The following is a 7,531-nucleotide window of genomic DNA, read 5'->3' as shown; positions in this document are numbered from 1 at the left end:
GGACCGCAAGGTCAGTTTGAACTACAAGGTCGGCGGTTCGAGCTCACCAGCAGCTCCTCAGAAACCCTATTCAGGGTCGCTATGAGTCAGAATCGACTCGATAGCACTTAACAAATAAGAAACAGTACAGAAATATCCTTGTACATTTACGTTTTGCCTAAACCTGAGTGCAGTATCACAACTAGAATATTGAAAATGATCCATTTTCTGTATCCTTCTTTCTACCTTTTTATACCCACACCCAATTCCTTCCTGGTGTAGCACTATAGGATAAGTGCTTGACTGCAAGGTCAGTTTGAACCACAAGGTTGGTGGTTCAAACTCACCAGCCACTCCTCAGAACCTCTGCACATGGTGACAATGAGTCAGAACCAAGTTAATGGCACTTAACAACACCAATTCCTTCCTGCTGCCAACCCCAGCTTACATTCTAGCAATTGTTCTCTATTTTAAGACTATTCCAGAAGTAGAATCATGCAGTATGTAAACTTCTGTAAACTGACTGTTCATGCACATTGTTGCACATATTGATAGTTAATTCTTTTTATTGCTGAGTAATATCATACAGTGTAGATGTCCTACTGTTTGTTCAACCATTCATTTATTGAAGATTGTCTGGGTAGCTTCCAGTTTATTACTATTACAAACAAAGCTACTATAAGCATCCTTGTACAGCTGTATGAGAGGAATGCCTAAGAATATAATGGCTAAAACACTGGAAGTTACATATTTAGTTTTATAGTAAACAGCCAGTTTTCCAGAGTGACTGTACTATTTTACACTGCCACCAATAATGTGTGAGCAATTTTATTTCTTTACATACTCACCAGCATTTGACATTAACCATTTTTAAGTGATTATTTTATTCATTTTGATGGACGTGTGGTTATATCTAATTTTGTTTCTTTTTAAAAATTCCCCTAATGTACTCTTGGTGTGATGTTGCTGAACAATGCTCTGGACCAAAAAGTCAGTTTGAGTCACAGGGTTGGGAGTTCAAACCCATCAACTACTCCTTGGAAACCCTATTCAGGGTTGCCGTAAGTCAGAACTGACTCGACAACACTTACCAACAACAATGATAATGATATTGAACATTTTTTATGTGCTTGTTTGTCATGTGTATATTTTCATTGGTGAAATACCTCTTCATTTTATTTGCCCTGTTCTTACTAAAATTTTAATTTTCTTAAATGTTAAACTTGAAAGTTCTATATTAGGTATTAGTTTGTAAATATTTTTGTCTTAGTCAATAGCTTCTTATACACTTAACTGGGTCTTCCTCACAGCAAAAATTTGAAATTTTGGTATATTCTAATTTATCAGTTTCTCTTTTATTGATAATTCCTCTGGTGGCAAATTGAAAACCCCTTTGCCTAGCTGTAAATACTGAAGATTTCCTTGATAGACCACCTCTCCACTTATTATTTAGTTATCTGACCTTTCACATTTATGACTGTGAAAAATGTCATCATTATCTGACCTCCTCAACTTCCAGAAGGGGAAGGAAAATCAAACTTGTTAGCATTAGCCCAAGGCAGATTCCTTTGATGCTCTAATCTCCACCTTCTAATCTTTTCTGCCAATTCTGAACACCAACCATCTTTTCCACAGCACTCTCAGCTTCTCAGTTGGATTTGATAATTCAGTGCTGTGGTCACGCAGAACTTACAGACCAGACTCAAAATTAGGGGCTTTATTAGAGAAGTTAGCAGGTTACAATTCAGGACCAGAAATACCAAAGACAAATTATCTGACCAGGACAGCTTCTTCTCAGCCATTCCCTTAGGCAGAACTGTCTCAGGTCCTTGGTTTGTCCACATTACCCCTTGGCTCTGCTTGAGCAGTGTTACAAAGTTCTTTTAAGGATGCCAATAAATGCCCAACGGGTACTTCACTCCACCATAAACCTCAGTCCAAAGACAACTAGCTCCTCCAATTTAGTACCTGGATGTACCACACTACAGTGAACCTCCTGCCTAAAGGCACTTAGCTTTATTCACTTGGTGGTCTGGGAAGCGCACTGTTTTGACCTGTGCTCTGGTTCTTAGTTCTGCTGCTCTTCTGCCACTTCTTGGGTGTTACACTTTTCTGTCCCTGGATTGAGGAGATTCAATGTGCAAGAATCTTGAGATCCAAAAGATCCACTCCTGGCTGTACTCTTTAGATGGTACTATAATCATACCCTTGGAGTCCTGGTGTGGCACTCCTGTTGAGCTAATGTGCTGGACTGCAAAGTCCCTTTGAACATTTTTTCTTAAAAAATGAACTGAAAGGTTGGTGGTTCAAGCTCACCAGCCACTCTTTGGAAACCCTATACAGGGTCACTATGGGTTGGAACCTACTCAATGGCACTTAACAACAAGAAGAAGCATTCCCCTTCCTGCTTCTGAGATGGCTCATTTAAAACCCAGCAGGATGACCAAATTGATCAATTCCTTGCTAAATTTCCATTTTTTTTATTATCACAATTAGCCCTATTAACAGTCACTCACAACTGAATCATATAATCCTTTCAGAATCTTCCTCACACCTTCTCTTACCCAGATCCACCAGGAAAAACTCATTTGGTGGGAGTTACAAAGACTATGGCTAGAAGAGACAAATTAAATAATTCACTGCACAGTAATAACAATAACAAAAACAAAATCTACTGTCCAACAGTTCTTTGCATTAATGACATACGTTTGACAGTAACAAAACACAGAGATGTGAGGCTGGTTATGATGATTAAGGTCATGTGTTAACTTAGTTGGATCATGATGTAATTTGGCAATTACATAATGGTGTGTCATTCTCCACTTTGATTTGATGTGGTCATCCTCAATTTCATGTAACACCAATTTTCATATAATGAGTTGGTCTTTGTAACTTAACCATGCTGATACGAGGGTGGTGGTGGTGGTGATGTGCTGTTAAGTTGGTTCTGACTAATAGTGACTTTGCATAGGGTTTCTGAGGCTGTAAATCTTTACAGTAGCAGAAAGCCTCATCTTTCTTCTGCAAGAGTAGGGGTATATATTTTTTTCTAAGAGTTGTTTTAATTTTATGTGTAAAATTTTAGACCTGAATCAATTTTGAGTCAATTTCTGCATAAAGTGTGAAGTCTAGGTTGAACTAAATTTTTGTTAAAATTGTATAGATGTCCAATTGTTCTAGCACTACTTGTTCAAAAAGTTGTCTTTCCTACCTTGAATTTATCTTGTACCTTCATTAAAGATCAGATGGTCGTATTTCTATGGGTCAGTTTCTGTGTTCGCTATTCTATTCCTTTAGTCTGTTTTCTGTTTCTCCAAGTACCAAAACAACAACAGCAACCTAAATCCATTGCTGTTGAGTCACTTTGACTCATGGAGACCCATGTGTTACAGAGCTGAACTATGCTCTATAGAATTTACAGAAACTGATTACCAGGTCTTTCTTTTGTGGCTCTATTGGATGGGTGTATACTGCCAACCTTTATATTAATAGTTGACCACAAACCATTTTTTGACATCCAGACACCTCCCCTAGTAACTGTCTTAATTGCTCTAGCTATATAATAGACCTTTAGGAGCCCTGGTAAGGAGCTCTGGTAGCACAGTGGTTACGAATTGGGCTACTAACCTAAGGGTCAGCAGTTTGAAACTACCAGCTGTTCCATGGGGGAAAGATGAGGCTTTCTGCTTCCGTAAAGATTTACAGCCTTGGAAGCCCTACATAGGTTGACTATGAGACAGAATCGATCAGATGGCCATAGGATAATAGATCTTGAAATTGGGTAGGCTGGTTCCTTCCCCTTTTTTATTTTTCCAAAATTGTTTAGTTCCTTTTTCTTCTCTATAAAGTGTAGAATAATCTTGCCTATATGTACAAGCAATGGTGGTGGTGGTCATGTGTCATGGAGTCAGCTCCAACTCATAGGGCCCTGTATAACTTTACGAGTCTGTGAGTCTTTACAGGAGTAGAAAGACTCATGTTTCTCCTGAGGAATGGCTGGTAGCTTCGAACTGCTGACGTTGGATTTAGTAGCCTGACTTGTAACCAGTATGCTGCCTTAGCTCCTATGTACAAGCGATATGTAAATAATATTGCTTAGGTTTTGATAGGAATTTTTATTAAACCTGTATATCAATTTGATAAAATGACTATTTTCAAATTTAAAACACAACATGTCTCTCCATTTATTTAGAGTCGTGACATCATAGTTTTGTAGTTTTCAGCATGCAATCTTGCACATTAGATTTACACCTCAATATTTTCAACTACCATTTTTTCCTACTGCATTTTTAAATTTAGATTGTTTAAGCTGCTTTATAATAGGAAGAAATATGGGAAACTATAAATATTCAGTTGTAATAACTTTCTCAATAGTTGCTAGAAGGTAAAATTACCATAAGGTGGTATGTTATTTTTTTCTTCATGATTACCGGTCATATTATAGGTAAAGAAAATGCAAACCAATTCACATAAATTTATCATTATATTTATTGAAAATCTGAGAGATAATTTATGTACTATTTTCTTTATTAAATAATGCAGACTTTTAATAAAGATATAGGAATTAATTTCTATCTTAGAAAAAAACTGGAGACGTTATCTATATTTTGGGAAACTAGCATATTTGCAGTCCTGTTGTGGCACTGTAGGAAAAGCACTGGACTTATAACTGCAAGGTTAGTGGTTCATTCCCACCAGTCACTCATTGAAAACTCTATACAGGTTCACTATGAGTTAGAACCAACTTAACAGAACTTACCAACAGCAAAGCATATTAAGGCCATTTTCTAAGGAAATCATTTATAGGTGGGTAAGTGAAAAGTGTTTTTACAAAATGATAGAAATCCTTGTTATGCAAAAACATCAAAATGTGCAGCTATTGTTTATCGATACATGCATATCTAAGTCTATACACTTTTGAAGGCATTGTTTCCTTTTAACTCTTCCCTGAAGAATTGTGTGTTCTTTGATGTATGCCATGTGTCAGACAGCCATTTCAGCAACCTCAAGGGACTCAAATCATGTTCCTTTTCAATATTTTTTGCTTTTTGGAACAAAAAGAACTCTGAAGGGGTAAGACCAGGACTGTAGAGTAGATGTGGGCACCATTGCCCAATGAAATGTTCACAGGTCAGCCCTTGCCACTCTTGAAGAATGCACACGTACGTTGTTGTGATGGAAAATAAAACTCCTTGATGCAACTTCTCTGATCTTTTTATCACCGATGCAAGTTTCAGTTTTCTTAAAACTACTTCATAATAGCTAGAGAAAGATGAGGTTTTCTGCTCCTGGAAAGATTTACAGCCTCAGAAACCCTATACAGAGTCGTTATGAGTTGGGACCAACCCCATAGCATATAACCACCACTACCACCACTTCATAATAAGCCACATGATCATCTTGTGGCTTTTGAAAAAAATCTATGAAGATTTTCCTTTTGGGATCCCAGAAAACAGTTGCCATAACCTTTTTTTTTTTTTTTTTTTTAAGTTTTTATTATGAATCAAGTGACAGTTTACATGGAAGAACATAGGTTTTACACTCATCCTATCGTATTTCATGTCATTGCAATGATTACAACCCCTTCTATGCATCATCATTCAACAGTTTTTGCTTCTATTCCCTCTGTTTTTCTTTGAATATACACAAAAACACTCAGGAATATATAATCATATAAACAACCAAAGGACACATTCTCCAAGCCTGCCTCCTTGCCACCAGTACACAGCCTCCATCTCTGGTGCTTCTTCTCTGGATAGGGTCCCACGTTCCACTCATGCTCTTTTCCCTTGATGGTCCTAGGAATGTAAGATTAACCACTCCCCCATTTTTGTTACAAAACATCTACCTTTACAGTTGTGATCATTGTAATTAGTCATGATAACAATTATTCACTATTGAATCATAAGAATCTTGTCCCTATCGCCTTTTACCAGACCCATCTAGACAAGATGAAAACTATTCAGTGGGGATTCTACCTTCCCCTATACACTCTAAAACTAAATTCCCTCTTGAAAACTTGTAAGCCAGTCACTTTGTGCCTTTATAGCATCCCCCCTCCCCCACCACACACACATTTTAAATAGCCAATGTCTAAGTTTTCCATCCCTATCAACTCTGTGTACAGAAGGGATGAGAATGATCCTTGATGTGAAATGCCCTCTCAGTTAGCATTTTGAGCTACTACATTCATAAGTATAGGTCAAGTTCGTCAAATTGTAGCAATTTACACATGTTTCCTTTGTCAAATTTTTTTATCTTCCTCTAGTCGAGTTCTGATCATCAAACCATCATCGAAGCTAGGTCAAATGGGTACTATCTGCAAGTTTAGGCATTCTTGTGTGTCTCCCCTCACTTCATATCAGCTTAGATGCTTCTCTCTCAGCTCTAGTCCACCATTGCCATAACCTTTTAAGCTAACCTTTCTATTTTAAGTTTTACAGGGTCAACAGATCCGCTTAGAAGCCACTGTTTTGATTGGATCCTGTTCTCTGACTCATAAGAGGGAACTTCAAAATGTTTGTGGAAAATTTCATTATCTTTTCATTTAAAATTTTCATGAACTTTTTGAAACCTCCTCATATTGGTAAATCTAAGACTTGTTCCAGTTGTTATCTGTTCTGTGAAATCGTCTTCATTAGTCTTGCTCTTGCATCTTCTCATTCTTACTAGTTTACTTTTATTTCCCATTCTTAGAAATTCATCCCAGGCCTTCTTTACCATCTTCTCTAAGAACTTCTTAAATTGGGGGAGTGCATTTCCCTGTAGTGCCACTTTAAAGGTCAAATTTAATTATTCCCATCTTTGTCATTTTTAATGTCTTTTCTTCATGTCATCATCATCCTCAAGATACTTAAGTTTTCCAACCACAATCTCCATCCCATCTCCATCCTGGTCTATAAGTTGAGCGGTGGTCTTCCCTGGATTGTTGGTTAAGATGGGAGAAAGGGACACTAGGAAGATCCTTGGGAATCAAATAAGCATCTTTCCAACTGGAATACTGACTGATGGGCAACAGTTGCTTATTGGTAACCTTCAACAGATGGCATCAAGAAAGCACATTCAATAATAAGTCTTTTCTCCACAACTTCCTGATGTGGCATATGCTTGTTCCCTTTCTCCTTTCTCATCTTCAACCCTTTTTATTTAGTATGTTAGGATTTGCAAAACTTATTTATCTAGTGGGGGCAGATTACTCAGTAAGCACGGTAAACATGAATTTACTTATGCTTTCTAATCTGTAGTGAACAATTGCGCCACAAGTAACCATATGCTTACATTGCTTATCGGGTAATCTGCTTTTGTTGCTTGATAGCTAGGTATCTGCAGCTGTTGTTTCTGGTTCTACAGTAAGTAACTCTAGTTTTTATTTGTTTTTTTAAATTTTTATTGTGAATTATGTAAGTTTACATAGGAGAACATCAGTTTTTTTTTTGTTTTGTTTTTTTTGTTTTTTTTTTTGGCATTTCATCATTTATTTAGATGTTTAAGCTCTCGCAACTAGGTTTTTACAAGCTGGTCAACACTGACAAATTATTTCTCCCACAGAACT

At 37.1% G+C, this 7,531-nt stretch overlaps 1 protein-coding gene across 1 annotated transcript in view; it reads left to right on the top strand.

Moving 5' to 3' along the window:
- Positions 1–7,531, top strand: part of XKR4 (XK, Kell blood group complex subunit-related family, member 4) — a 674,599-nt gene that overhangs the window by 314,300 nt on the left and 352,768 nt on the right. The gene's annotated exons all lie outside the window — the stretch shown is intronic.

Source organism: Chrysochloris asiatica, unplaced genomic scaffold, assembly GCF_000296735.1.
Source record: "Chrysochloris asiatica unplaced genomic scaffold, ChrAsi1.0 scaffold00176, whole genome shotgun sequence".
In the NCBI taxonomy this organism is placed as follows: Eukaryota; Metazoa; Chordata; class Mammalia; order Afrosoricida; family Chrysochloridae; genus Chrysochloris; species Chrysochloris asiatica.
This window is presented reverse-complemented; position numbering and strand designations above follow the sequence as displayed.